Consider the following 15,934-nt stretch of genomic DNA (forward strand, 5'->3'; position numbering starts at 1 on the left):
CCATGAACCATGTGATAAAATATATGACGACCCTAATGGTTCATAACATTTTCATATACATGTAGCCTCTTTCATTTATATCATATCATGAAAGGGCACGCAAGCCGACAAGGCTGCCATAACATAACAATATTTACAATACATCATATAGGCACAACTGAAACAAACTTATAAATAACCCACGTACATATGTCTAGAGACCTCTAAGAGTATCAATGGTATCATATGGCGGGACAGGTCCCCCTCCATACCCCTGTACAAATAAATATATAAATAAAAGATGAATACCAAAATCTAGGCTCCGGCATAATGGAACACCTTTAAATTGCTGAGTAGAAGTTCTAAGCTGGTGGATCCATAAAATACGTATCTATACCTACAGTCATGAAATGCAGCACTCCGAAGAGAGGAGGTCATTACGATATATATACTAAGTATATAAAGTATAACATATCATAAAAGAGATCATATCTGAAGTAGAGGTTCAGGAGAAAAGTATGGTACTCAAGAAATCATTGTACTTGTGCCTTATGAAATCAAATCATGCATGATCATATCATATATCATATTTGGTCCATTATGGACTTAGTGAATCTGTCATATACCGGTGACATAAAAGGGGGTACCTCTTACAACTTTAGTCCAATATAATAGGTCTACCCTATCGATATCAACTTCTAAGACATATATTTTGACCTTATATCTCATTCTCCTTTTGTCTTAGGAAAATTTTTGGGCAGAGGTTCCTCTATATTTCTTATTATCTCAAACCTGTATGTAGAAAATAGCAACAATGGCTCACAAGTCTAGCATATATATTCATATCATATTATATCACAGCCTTACAAGGCGTCCTATATAAACAATAGTATAAAATGATGGACTTACCTCGTATGTCCAACTCGAACTGCACCCGTGACACTTTCCTATCTACTTTTCCTTTAAAGTTTCAACTTTACATTTCAATCATATTTCAATATTCTTACCTTCTCTAATATGCCTCTTTCTCATTGTTACTTACCCTGTGTACTGTGGAGCATCCAATATCATCAGTCAATTCCTTCTATCAATGTCGTTCTTCAGCTGTAATCAAAGCTTAGTATATAGAATCTCATTTCCTATAGCTCGGCTCTATCACACAATCTTTAGATATGAAAGAAAGATAACATATAGAATGTCCTGTAGCCTCATGTCTATAGATGTGGTGCACAATACACTAATAAATAAGACTCTACTAGACACGGTCTATAGATACTTCGAGGATGAATTGCTCTGATACTACTTTTGTCACGACCCAACCCCATAGGCCGTGACTGGAGTCTGACTTGGACCCTTATGTACATGTAAATCAGTTGTAGGCTAGCCGAACCATGAACCATGTGATATAATACATGAGGACCCCAATGGTTCATAACATTTTCATATATATGTAGCCTCTTTTATTTGTATCATATCATGAAAGGACACGCAAGCCGATAAGGCTACCATAACATAACAACATTTACAATACATCGTATAGTCACAACTGAAACAAACTTATAAACAACCTACATACATATGTTTATAGACCTCTAAGAGTACATATGTTTACAGACCTCTACCTTATCGGTATCAACTTCCAAGACATATATTTTGACCTTATATCTCATTCTCCTTTTGTCTTAGGAAAACTTTTGTGCAGAGGTTCCTCTATATTTCTTATTATCTCAAACCTGTATGTAGAAAATAGCAACAATGCCTCACAAGGCTAGCATATATATTCATATCATATCATATCACAGCCTTACAAGGCGTCCTATATAAACAATAGTATAAAATGATGGACTTACCTCGTATGTCCAACTCGAACTGCACCGGTGACACTTTCCTATCTACTTTTCCTTTAAAGTTTCAACTTTACATTTCAATCATATTTCAATATTCTTACCTTCTCTAATATGCCTCTTTCTCATTGTTACTTACCCTGTGTACTGTGGAGCATCCAATATCATCAATCAATTCCTTCTATCAATGTCGTTCTTCAGCTATAATCAAAGCTTAGTATATAGAATCTCATTTCCTATAGCTCGGCTCTATCACACAATCTTAGATATGAAAGAAAGGTAACATATTGAATGTCCTGTAGCCTAATGTCTATAGATGTGGTGCACAATACAGCAATAAATAAGACTCGACTAGACACGTTCTATAGATACTTCAAGGATGAATTGCTTTGATACCACTTTTGTCACGACCCAACCCCATAGGCTGTGACTGGGGTCCGACTTGGACCCCTATGTACATGTAAATCAGTTGTAGGCTAGCCGAACCATGAACTATGTGATATAATACATGAGGACCCCAATGGTTCATAACATTTTCATATACATGTAGCCTCTTTTATTTGTATCATATCATGAAAGGACACGCAAGCCGATAAGGCTACCATAACTTAACAACATTTATAATACGTCGTATAGTCATAACTGAAACAAACTTATAAACAACCCATATACATATGTTTACAGACCTCTAAGAGTATCAACGGTATCATATGACCGGACAGGGCCCCCGCCATACCTCTATACAAAAAAATATATACATCAAAGATAAGTACCAAAATCTAGGCTCCGACACAATGGAGCACCTTCAAATTGCTGAGTGGAAATCCTAAACTAGCGAATCCCCAAAATGCGTATCTGTATCTGCGAGCATGAAATGCAGCACTCTGAAGAGAGGGGGCTTATTACGATATATGTACTGAGTATATAAATCATAACATATCATAAATGAGATCACATCTGAAGTAGAGGTTCAGGAGAAAAGTATGGTACTCAAGAAATCACTGTACTTGTGCCTTATGAGATCAAATCATTCATGATCATATCATATATCATATACAGTCCATTATGGACTCGATGAATCTATCATATACCGGTATCATATCTATTAGTGCCGAGGAATGTAAGGACCGATCCTTACATACATATAATAATGTCAAGGAACATACAGCCCAATCTTTATATAGTAAAATAATACCAAAGAATGTATATCCCGATCCATATACATATATATCATACCTGTCCCTCTAATGAGGGACTTAGTGAATAATGCAGAAAACTTATGCACGATAACATATCCGGCCTGGGACTCGGTGAAAAATGTGTTATAGTATGCACGAGCAGAGTAGTGCGTAACAATATGCAATTTAAATCATCATCTGAGACTCAAGAGAGTAATCAATTAAACCATCACTTGAGGATTAGAGTAGTAATCATCTCAGGTACCCTCTAGAAGTCATTAGGGATCATATCAAATTGAGCCTTAGGAACCATAGACATGTATCAAGACAATGTTAAACAACTTATGGAAGTGATCGTAGAGTCCTTCGAAATAGGAGCTTATACTTCCAATCATTATTCAATATATAAAAGGCTCGAGGGTAGTAACTCAACTACTTTAAGAGTTTTATCATCAAAGAGTGAATAAGAGACATGAATCATATTCAACCTTAGGAATGGAATTACCCCGGAGCTCCTATCATATATCACTTATCTTTGAGACATGCCAAAAGAAAAGAGGGACTAGGCTTTACATACTTACTACTTCCCATCATATATTCATATAGAAGACTTGAGAGGCAATAACTCAATTATTGTAGGAGTTCTAACACCAAGAAGTGGGTAAGAGTTATGAATCATACTCGGAGCTTTATGAATGAAATTATCCCCATATTTCATATACAAACCACTTATGGCTAAGACATGCCAAGAGAAAAGAAGGATAGATTTACATACCTTTATGGATCAACCGTAACCAAGCTCGCCTCGTTACTTCTTTAACCTATTTAACATGAAAGTAACACTATTATCAATAGACTTTGACTTGTTCATACTTCTCGACTAGTATGTCGATTAGTTAAGAAGTTAACAGAAATCAGGCAGCACCTCCCCTATAAATTGCCCTATGCGAACTTTCAAGTAACCTACGAGTAGTACAGCCACACGAACAACAACAACCAGCAGCCATATAAAATTAAATTACTTCAATACTACTCAATAAAAGCTCCAAACAGCCCACTCAAAACTATGGCATTAAAATACAGTTTTTAATCTTTATTTCATAAAATCACAACCTTATGGAAAAGAGAACAACGTGTCTGCAACCAGCAACACTTATATCCATATTTAACCACATTTCTAGCCTTGCAACATGTACAAACCCCCTCTAAATACAACACCATACTAATGACAACACTAGCCAAACTTTAACCCATTAGAATAGCTTCAAAACAGCCCCCTTCACAGCTTCGACACCCTTCAACAGTAACAGGTATAATTTCATATTTCCAATCCATATTTACACACCCACGACATTTAAACCCTTACTAAAACATGTGAAGAAGGAATCTAACCATACCTTAGCAAATGAGCTTCCGAAACTTGTCGAAAGTTGTAGGTTCACGTTGACCTCCTTACTTCCGCAATAATTAGTTTATGCTATTAAAAACCGTTACTTAATCGAAGCATATCTTAGCCAATTAATTTACGAATCAAAATTGGAGTGCTTACCTTGTTGCAACCCTAGCCGTAGATATCTTCTCTTTTCTCTCCAAATTTTAAGTTTGAAGATAAGAAATGAAACCCACATAGCTAATCACCTTCCAAAGGGTCGAAATTACCTTAGAGAATAATTTACGTAGCAAGACTCGAAGCCCTCCTTTTTTTCAGCCATGGCCGAAAGTTGCAATGGCTTGAACTCTTTTTTTCCTCTCTCTAGTTTTCTCTAAGTTAATGTTAAGAAAAGGATGAACAAATGACTTGTTTTTAGTCATAACTTAGGGTTATATACACCTTATTTAAGAGTGACACATATCATCCCCTAAGGGTGACACATGTCTATCCCCTACACATGTCCAACTCCTACACGTGTCCAACCCTAGCATGTCTATTAGTTAAGAAGTTAACGGAAATCAGGCAGCACCTTCCCTATTAATTGCCATATGCGAACTTCCAAGTAACCTATGAGTAGTACAGCCACACGAACGACAACAACCAGCAGCCATATATAATTAAATTACTTCAATACTACTCAATACAAGCTCCAAACAACCCACTCAAAACTATGACATTAAAATATAGTTTCCAATCTTTATTTCATAAAATCACAACCTTACGGAAAAGAGCACAACATGGCTGCAACCAGCAAAACTTATACCTTTATTTAACCACGTTTCCAGCCCTGCAACATATACAAACCACCTCCAAATACAACACCATACTAACAATAATACTAGCCAAACTTTAACCCATTAGAATAGCTTCAAAATATCCCTCTACATGGCTTCGACACCCTTCAACAGTAACGGGTATAATTTCATATTTCCAGTCCATATTTACACACCCAAGACATGTTTAAACCCTTACTAAAATGTGTGAAGAAGGAATGAAACCGTACCTTAGCAAATGAGCTTCCGAAACTTATCGAAAGTTGTAGGTTCACATTGACCTTCTTGCTTCTGCAATAATTAATTTACGCTATTAAACACCATTACTTAATTGAAGAATACCTTAGCCAATTAATTTATGGATCAAAATTGGAGGGCTTACCTTATTGCAACCCTAGCCGTAGCTATCTTTTCTTTTTTTAACCCAAAATTCTTCAAGTTTAAAGATAAGAAATGAAATCCACATAGCTAATCACCTTCCAAAAGGGTCGAAATTACGTTAAAGAATAATTTAAGGAGCAATACTTGAAGCCCTCCTTTTGTTTCAGCCATGGCCGAAAGTTGCCATGGCTTGAACTCTCTTTTTCTTCTCTCTAGTTTTCTCTAAGTTAATGTTAAGTAAAAGATGAACAAATGATTTGTTCTTAGTCATAACTTAGGGTTATATACACCTCATTTAAGAGTGACATATGTCATCCCCTAAGGGTGACACGTGTCCAGCTACTACGCATGTCAAATTCTAAGAGTGAAACATGTCCATCTCCTATAGGTCCGTCCCTTCCATGCTCCAACCAGCTGCTGCCACATGGCTCGGCAGGCTCGGTGGGGCCCACTTTCTAAGTAGGTGCATCACCTACTTACTTTTTTTCGTAGGTTCATAATCTCGGCTCACTTTAAGAACCTATATAATCCTTGCTACTTAAGCTCGATATATACTCAAGTAGCTTAATTATGTAAGACATCCAAGTAGGTAGCTGACGCAAGTAGGTCGAGTACCATGACTTACTACTTGGCCTTCAACTCCTTTCTAATCCTTCCACACTTATTTCCAACCATCACTACTCACATAGAGCTAGCTTATTCAAAATTTGGGACGACCTCATCCTCCCTTCCTTAGAATTATTTGATAATGTCATGGATCACATGATAGCTCTAGAGAAACTAAATAGATATTCCTATATGTCAAAAGTGTGGGGTATAACAGGATGTCCCACATGAAAAATGCTTCAATAAATGAGAAACTAAGAGTTGAGGATCATGAGTGATTGCACGGTTGGTGAAAAGGTCTACGAGCCGTAGACTATCTCATAGAATTATGTCTGAGTGTTTAGGATAGGGTCGACTTCATGGGCTATTTATACGGACCGTGGTGGGTTCTATGGACTGTAGAAGTACCACACCACTTAACTTGAGAGCCCAAGGAACCTTGAAGGGAGGTGTACAAACCATGGTAAGTTCCACAAGCCATAGACCCCATCGTAAAATGGTTGGGGTGCCTTACATTAGGCATTTTACGGCCTGTATGGTGTTCCACAGACCATAGAAGGTGTTCTTGGAACCTATGCAATAGTTGAATTTTAATAGTAATTCAGGAGTTTTCCCCCACTCTTTTATATTAAGACTTGGAGGTGTATCAAATATTTTCCTAGGCATATAACTACCCGATATCCTTTCATAACTACTCATTCTCTCAAACACTCTCCCAAATAAAAAATCCTCTCTTTAGAATTCTCTCCAAGGCTTTCTCTTTAAGTTAAGTAAGGGTTTCAATTCAAGACTTCACTGATAGAGCTTGCGAGAGTTTTGATATCTAGGTATGTTGGAATTCACCAATGGATTTCATTCATCCATTGAGTCCCAAAAGATCTCAATTCTCCAATTTTATTTTACCTAATTTAGTAAGGATTTCATGTCAATTCTTCATGGACCTTTTCCAATTGATTCTAATTGATATTACACTATCTTATTGTGCATGAATTCTCTTTAATACATGATTTTAAATTGATTTTATGTGGACCCATGCGTTATATCTATGATTTTCAATTATGAACTATGAACTATGATCATAAAATTGATGAAGAATTTATGAATATTTTATGAAAGCTATGAATTATGTTTCAAGTATGTTTTCAAGTATGAATGTGTGAATTGTAAAAGGTTCTCTCACAGTATAAATGAAATCATGATTTAGATGCTTAGAAAGGTAAGCGTCTATTTGAACTATGTTATGAAATCATGATTTATGGAGCTACTCTTATCATATGTTATGAATGTGGATTTGTACATGTTTTCTTTCCTAATTTTAGTGATTTTGTCTATTCCATTAGGAGTTGACTTTGAATCGAAAGGACTTTGAGGTGGAGGCTTGGTAAGGGAGTCTCTAGTAGCGATCTCTAGTCCCTAAGTTATCTTAAATAACTTAGCTAGTGGATCCATATATAACTTATGAAATGAATGATACAGAGTCTACCTTGGCAAGTAGCCTCTCCTTTTTTGGTGTAAGAGTTTCACTAGACTCCATGTTATAGCTCACTTGGTTTTATTATTTATTACGGTCCATATCCCATAAAATGATTATGTTTTATTTTATAAGCTCTCAAATATTGTTTTATGATGAGTTGACCTTATCTTATGATTTCATTCTTTAATTTTATGCTTTTCAAGTTATTTGGTCATTCATACATGCCCATGCCTATTATGTCCGTTTATTCATGTTATGCATATTACACCCCACACTCCTGAGCTCGGAATGTCCCTTAAGTTTCTTAAAAGTTATCATGTGAGCCTCATAAGCTACGACACTATCAAGCAATTCTTAAAAGGGAGAATGTGATACCCCATAGTAGGGAAGGTTGGAAATAGGGTCAAGAGAAGTCGGAAGTAGTTGGAGGCCAAGTAACGAGTTGTACGACTCAAATTATCTACGTAAACTACTAATTTAAAAATCTTACATACGTGAGTTAATTGATTACATACCAACCTTACGTAGCAAGGATTTCATAGGCTCTTAAAGTGAGATGAGATTACGAATGAGATTACGAACCCACGAGGAAGAAAAAAAAAGACACGTGGCAGCCAATGAGGGAGTGACACGCGGCAGCACCTCAATCAAGCAGGTGACCCACCTTCTTGGGGTCAAGTAGGTGACCCACCTACTTGGGAGAGGTGGGCCCCACTGCCACATGAAAGCCCCTAATTGGCAGCATGTATGTGTTGGCCCAATAGGGGCTAGACACGTGTCACCTTTAGGGGATGACACATGTCACCCCCTAGGAAGCATATATATACATAGTATATGACTCATAATTCATTTCCTTGCTCAAAACATCAGCCAAACAGACCAAAAATGTTAGAACAAAAAGGGAAAAAAAGTGACGGCCTAAGGGAGAAAAAAATAGGTAAGTCCCGATTTCGTTCCATATATTAATTATCTAGGGTATAACACAATGATACAGAGGTATTAATATTATAAAATAATGGTTTGGGGAAGGAAAAAATGAACAGCAAGCAGCCACGACGTTTTAATCGCATTAGAAGAGTTTCCGAGGCAAGTTTCGGCTAGTTTTGGCCAATTTCGGGAAAGGTTAGTTCTTTGCTTCCAATTTCAAGTTTATGGTGTTGTCGTAGGGTGTTTTACACATATTTTATGTTGCTTTAAGCATGAAGAATTCATAGGACTGATCGACATTAGAAACAAATCTAAATTGAAGTCGTTATAGCTAGATTAAAGTCGAATAGTAGGTTGTGTTGTGATATGGTTGTGATGCTGAAGCTGCTGGTTGTGTGGTGTTATGTTGAGGTGCTGTAAAATGCTCTAAAATAGGTATGGGTGCTTCTGGTTGCAGCAACCCGACCCTCCGTTTCGTATAATTAAAGATTTTGCAAAATGGAAACTAGAAACTCTATTTTGGTATCGTAGTTTCGAGTGAGTCATTTGAAGTTTATGTTGTATATTGTGGATATGAATTGATTAAACATATGCTTCAGGTTGTTGTTGTAGGTTAGATGTAGGTATTAGGAGTGTAATTGGAAATTCAGATAGGGCACATTATAGGGCAGGTGCTGCCCGATTTTCGTTAACGCCTTAACTAGTTAAGGAACTACTCAAGAAGGCGAGCGAGGGAATGAATGCTATGAATACTCGTGGGTAGTCTAAGTTGCTGAAAAGTCTAAGGTTGTTAATACTTGCTTTACTTTCATGTTAAATAGGTTTCGAGGGCAATGACGTGAACACAATTAAGGGAAGTCCATAAGAGGTATGTGAAGCCTATCCCTTCTCTTCTTTTGGCATGTCGTAGAGGTAAGTAAAAAGTGATATACTCTCTAAAGTGATTCCATTCCTAAGGGTATTTTATTCAGTTTGAATGTTGAACTTTTATGATAGTTAAGCTACTTTCCTTGAATCTTTTATATACTGAGGACTTAATGAATATACGAACTCCTAGTCATAGGACTATATGAAGGCAAGTGCTCCGAAGTTCTTAAATGGCTAGCATTACTTTAGTATACGTCTAGGGACCTCAGGATGCTAATTAATGTAGCCCCTAATGTCATTTAGAGGGCAGCTAAGATGACTCTACTATTACTCAAATCCTTAGACGATAGCTTAGTCCTCTTATATAGTCAAGTCTATGATGTCGATTCAAATTGCATATAGTTACTCACGACTCTACTCGTGTATATTGTAATACTTCTTTCATCGAGTTCCGGGCTGGGAATAGTAATCGTGCACAATTCATTGCATTTTCACGGAGCCCCTCACTAGAGGGACGGGATTTGTATATATAAATATATATATATGGTGATGAGTTGTAATAAGGCGGTGATGGTATGAGAGTATGAAGATCTTACAGATGTATTCATCGGACCCCTGATAGGGCCGGCTATATGATATAATTTGAGCATGCATCCTTTTATGGTTCATAGAGTACAGGTACAGAGGCTTCTTTTATGATATACTTTATCCCTTGCCTTTCTGTTTCTGATATGCTTCCAGTTATGTCATGCTACAGTTTACATACTCAGTACATATGTCGTACTGACCCCCTTTCTTTGGGGGGCTGCATTCATGCCCACAGGTACATATATACAGTTGGGGATCCATGAGCATAGGAGTCCCACTCAATGGTCCAGAAGTGTTCCTTTGTGTAAGAGCCTAGTTTTGGTACCGAACTTTGATGTATATATTTTTGTTCTCGGGTATGGCAGGGGCCCTGTCCCGCCTTATGTTACTAGTTTTCTTACTCTTAGAGGTTTGTGGATACGGATATGGGTTGTATGTGTACGTGAGTTGTATATGAGTTGCTTATGTATGTACGTACAACTACACTGATATGACTTATGATTTTGGGCGTTCTTTGTATCACGGCAGCCTTATCGGCTCGTGTATATGTGTATTATGGAACGACCCTATATGCTACTACAGCTTGTCAGCTTGTATGTTCTCTTATCTATTAGTGCATTCTGAGTATAAACAGGAGACAATTAGGTATAGTTGGAGAGGGTACACATGTGTGTCCAATTCGGGCACATGTCACGTCCTACAGGGTGGGTGGTGATAGGAGTGGTATCAGAATAGTTCCTTCTTAGAGTGTCCACAGACCGTGTCTAGTAGAGGCTTATTTATCGGTGTGTTGTGCACCACATCTATAAATTAGAGGCTACAAGGAATTTAGGATATTATCTTTCTTTTCTTAGATCATGCAATAGAGCTATGTCTTAGGATGACCTTTCACTAACCTATCATTGTGTTTGTAGTAATGCCTCCAAGGAGAGAAACGATCGCCCAGAAGGTCAAGGCAGCAGCGGAGGAAACCAGTCAGACCCCGAGAGTTACTAGGGCTCGCGCCCAATCTACGCTAAGGGTTGTAACTCAGTCGGCGAGTTCTACTATGCCGTCACCTCCAGAGGAGGTTAGGGCAGCGACAACTGCAGACCCTGAATCTCGGGTACAGGAGCCTCCAGCCCTACAACACAGGGCAGAAGACAGGGCTATGAGAGATGCTTTACAGTTGCTGACTAGACTGATGGCAGGACAAGCTCGGAGGCAGGGCCCAGATGATGCAAATAGATAAGATAGCTTGAGGGTCCGCGACTTCCTAGCCTGCAATCCCCTAGAATTTCATGGATCGATACCTGAAGAGGACCCACAGGAGTTTACTCGACAGATGCAGCGTACACTGCGAATCATTAGGGCCTCGGAGACTGAGTCGGTGGAATTAGCCTCCTATTGGCTGCGTGATATGGACTCTAATTGGCACGAGTCTTGGGAATTGTCAAGGGGCGAGGGTGCTCCTCCAGCTAAATGGGATGAATTTATAGAAGCCTTTCTTAGTCACTTTCTGCCTCCAGAAATGAAATGAGTCAGGGTTGATAAATTTTTACAGTTAAAGCAGAACGACAGAAGTGTTTGGGACTATAGTCTCGAGTTTGACTCATTAGCGAGACATGCCCCTATAGTTGTAATTGATATGACAGACAGGGTGCATCGGTAGGTCATGGGATTGGACCTTTATTTGGTTGATAGCTGTATGGCCATGGCTTCTCAGCCAGGCATGGATATTGCCCGGGTACAGGTATATGCCCTAGGGGTAGAAGAGCGACATAGAAGGCGTCAGCCTAACAGAGGGTTTGATAGAAATCAACGTAAGAGGGCTAGGTCAGTTGGTTATCCGGGGGAATTTCACAGCGGGCGGTTCTAGCAATTTGGTAGATATCCCTCCCAGCCAGCTCGGAGTGTACCTCCCCAGTTTCCAGGTGGACAAGTTGAGAGTGCCAGATATTTGGGGGCCGGCCAAAGCTCTAGAGCTTCAGGTATACAGGTGAACCTGAGTTCTTGACAGTCAAGACCATCGATACCTTAGTGTCCCTGTTGTAATAGGCCTCATTCTTATAATGTCGCTGGATAATAGGTGCTTGCTTTTCTTATGGCCTCCAAGGCCATATTTCGAGGCAATGTCCATTTAAAAATACTCCAGGTGGTGCAGCTCAGCCAACTGGGTCAGTTGCGGGTTCTTCTTTTTCTGTGGCTATGTGCCCAATGGGGCGGGGTATGCAGACACCAGCAGTTTGTGGTAGAGGCCGTGGTGGAGCTTTAAGTTCTAGCGGCCCTTCCAACTGTATATATGCTTTGGCTAGTAGACAGGACCAGGCAGCGTCGCCAAATGTGGTCACAGGTACAATATCGATCTTTTCTCGGAATGTATATGCGTTGATGGATTCAGGCTCTACTTTGTCATATATATCTCCTTTTGTTGCTAGTAGACTTGGAATTAAGCCTGAGTTAATAGAATCGTTTGAGGTGGCTACACCGGTAAAGGGACTCGATTATGGTAAAACAGGTATATAGAAATTGCCCGGTAAATATATATAGTCATCGTACCTTGGCTGATTTGATAGAGTTAGATATGATAGAGTTTGATGTTATTATGGGTATGGATTGGTTAGATTCTTGTCATGCCAACGTAGATTATAGAAATAAAGTGGTTCGGTTCCAGTTCCCAGATGAATCAATTGTTGAGTGGTTAGGAAACACAGCATCGCCGAAGGGTAAATTTATTTCATACCTTAAGGCGAGGAAAATGATTAGAAAAGGATATATTTACCATTTAGGCCACGTGCATGATCTGGAAGCAGAGGTGCTAACTCTTCAGTTGGTGCCCGTGGTTAATGAATATCCAGATGTGTTCTCGGATGAGCTCCCAGGTCTTTCTCCTGAATGGGAGATAGAGTTCACTATAGACGTGCTATCAAATACTCAGCCTATTTCTATCCCTCTATATAGAATGGCACTTGCGGAGTTAAAAGAGTTAAAGAAGCACCTGAAAGACTTACTGGAGAAGGGCTTTACTAGGCCTAGCACATCACCATGGGGAGCACCGGTACTGTTTGTGAAGAAGAAAGATGGGTCATTGCGGATGTGCATCGACTACAGGCAGCTGAACAAGGTAACAATTAAGAACAGATATCCCCTCCCCAGTATTGATGATTTGTTTGACCAGTTGCAAGGTGCTCAGTGTTTTTCGAAGATAAACTTGCGGTTAGGCTATCATCAGGTATGGGTAAGACAGGCAGATATCCCAAAGACTGCATTCAGAACCCGGTACGGGCATTATGAGTTCAAAGTGATGTCTTTCGGGCTGATAAATGCCCCAGCGGTGTTTATGGATCTGATGAACCGAGTGTTCAAACCATTTCTAGATTTGTTCGTGATTGTATTTATCAATGATACTCTGGTTTATTCACGATCAGAAAAGGAACACGCGGATCATTTGCGGGTGGTACTGGGAATACACCAACACCAAAATTATATGCTAAGTTTTCTAAATGTGAATTTTGGTTAACTTTAGTGGCTTTTCTGGGGCATATTATTGGGACTGATGGTATTCGCGTAGATACGCAGAAGATTGAGGCCGTGAAGGCTTGGACAAGACCCATAACCCCTACGGAGGTACGTAGCTTCTTGGGGTTAGCAGGGTACTATAGAAGGTTCGTGGAAAGGTTTGCTTCCATTTCGACGCCTTTAACAAGACTGACTCAAAAAGCGGCTAAGTTCCAATGGACTGATGCTTGTGAACGGAGCTTCTAGTTGCTAAAAGAAAAATTGACTACAGCTCCTGTTCTAACTTTTCCTGACGGACCAAATAACTACGTTATCTATTATGATGCTTCCGATGTTGGGTTAGGATGTGTGTTGATGCAGCATGGTAGAGTTATAGCGTTCTCCTCCCAACAGCTCAAGAAGTACGAAAATAACTACCCAACACATGATCTGGAATTAGCAGCGGTGATTCATGCCTTAAAAATACTTATACGGCATACATGTTGATATTTATACAGAACACAAAAGCCTCCAGTATATTTTTAAACAGAAAGAGCTAAACCTACGCCAAAGAAGGTGGCTAGAATTGCTGAAGGACTATGACGTCGATATATTATACCACCCAGTGAAGGCAAATGTGGTGGCAGATGAACTCAGCCGTAAATCAATGGGTAGCTTGGCAGATATATAACCGGAACAAAAAGAGATAACCCATGACATTTGCCAGCTCACTAGTTTGGGAGTCCGCTTAGCTGATTTGGGTAGTGACAGGGTTTCTGTTCAAGGAGTTGCTGAATCCTCGATCATGGAAGAAGTAAAACAATGTCAGTACCAGGACCCTGTCTTAACACAGTATAGGGATGAAACTCTCCAAAAGGGAAAGACTTCATTTGAAATCATGGCTGGTGGGGTACTATGATATCAAGGCAGAGTCTATAAACCAAAAGTTGTAGGGCTACGACACCAAGTACCGGGAGAGGCACATTATGCCCATTATTCTATTCATCCGGGGTCAGCCAAGATGTATCACGACCTCAAATATTTATATTGGTGGGACGGTATGAAAAAAGATATAGCAGAGTTCGTAGCCTAATGCCCGAACTGCCAGCAAGTTAATGTTGAACATCAAAAACTGGGTGGGCTACTACAGGAGATGGAGATTCCAACTTGGAAATGGGAAGCGATTAACATGGATTTCATTATTGGCTTACCTCGCACTCTCCGAAAGAAGGATTCCATATGTGTTATTATGGATAGGCTGACAAAATCAGCCCACTTCCTCCCAGTCAAGACCACATACTCAGCTGAGGACTATGCAAAGTTGTACGTCAAGGAAATAGTATGACTTCATAGAGTTCCTACATCTATTATTTCGGACAGGGGAGCCCATTTCACAGCCCACTTTTGGTGGTCATTCTAGGAAGGCTTGGGAACACAGGTAAGCCTTAGCACAGTATTTCACCCCCAAACTGATGGGCAGGCCGAACACACTATTCAGATACTAGAGGATATGTTACGAGCCTACATAATTGACTTTAAAGGGAGCTGGGACTAGCATGTACCACTTATTGAGTTTGCTTACAACAATAGCTATCACTTTAGTATCCAGATGGCACCATATGAGACTTTATATGGTAGGAAGTACAGGTCACCCATTGGATGGTTTGATGTTGGTGAAACGCAACTCATAGGCCCAGACATGGTCCAACAAGTGGTGGAAAAGGTAAAGCTTATTCGGGAGCAATTATTAGCTGCCCGGAGCCGACAGAAGTCATACGTAGATAGTCGACGCCGACCTTTGGAATTTCAAGTGGGTAAATGGGTGTTTTTAAAAGTGTCTCCCATGAAAGGAGTAATGAGGTTCGGCAAGAAAGGAAAGTTGAGTCCGAGATATATTGGCCCTTACTTGATTCTTCACCGAATAGGCAAGGTTGCCTACGAAATAGACTTGCCAGCAGACCTGGAAGCAGTACATCCAGTCTTTCATATATTAATGCTTTGCAAATGTGTTGATGACCCATCCCGAGTACATCCCATCGATGACATCCAGCTCATAGAAGAATTGGCCTATGAAGAACAAACGATCGCCATCCTCGATTGGCAAATTAGAAGACTACGGACTAAGGACGTAGCTTCGGTCAAGGTATTATGGCGAAATAGGAATCGTGAAGAAATGACCTGGAAAGCTGAAGAGGACATGAGACACAAGTATCCGTACCTATTCCTGATATTTACAAGTAACCCCAACTCCTGAAACTTATATATTAATTGTTTGATGAAGATATGTATTGTTGTAATGGAAAAAAGTCTCCCTCTAACATGTATAACGTCTTAAGGGAAGCTTTGTTTAACATTCTGGGATGAATGTTCTTAAAGGGGGAAGGATGTTACACCCCACACTACTGATC

At 39.5% G+C, this 15,934-nt stretch overlaps 1 pseudogene; it reads right to left on the bottom strand.

Moving 5' to 3' along the window:
• LOC129899890 (acid beta-fructofuranosidase 2, vacuolar-like) overlaps nucleotides 1-15,934 on the bottom strand; it is a 71,847-nt pseudogene that overhangs the window by 22,814 nt on the left and 33,099 nt on the right.

This window comes from Solanum dulcamara, chromosome 8, assembly GCF_947179165.1.
Source record: "Solanum dulcamara chromosome 8, daSolDulc1.2, whole genome shotgun sequence".
Lineage (NCBI taxonomy): Eukaryota > Viridiplantae > Streptophyta > Magnoliopsida > Solanales > Solanaceae > Solanum > Solanum dulcamara.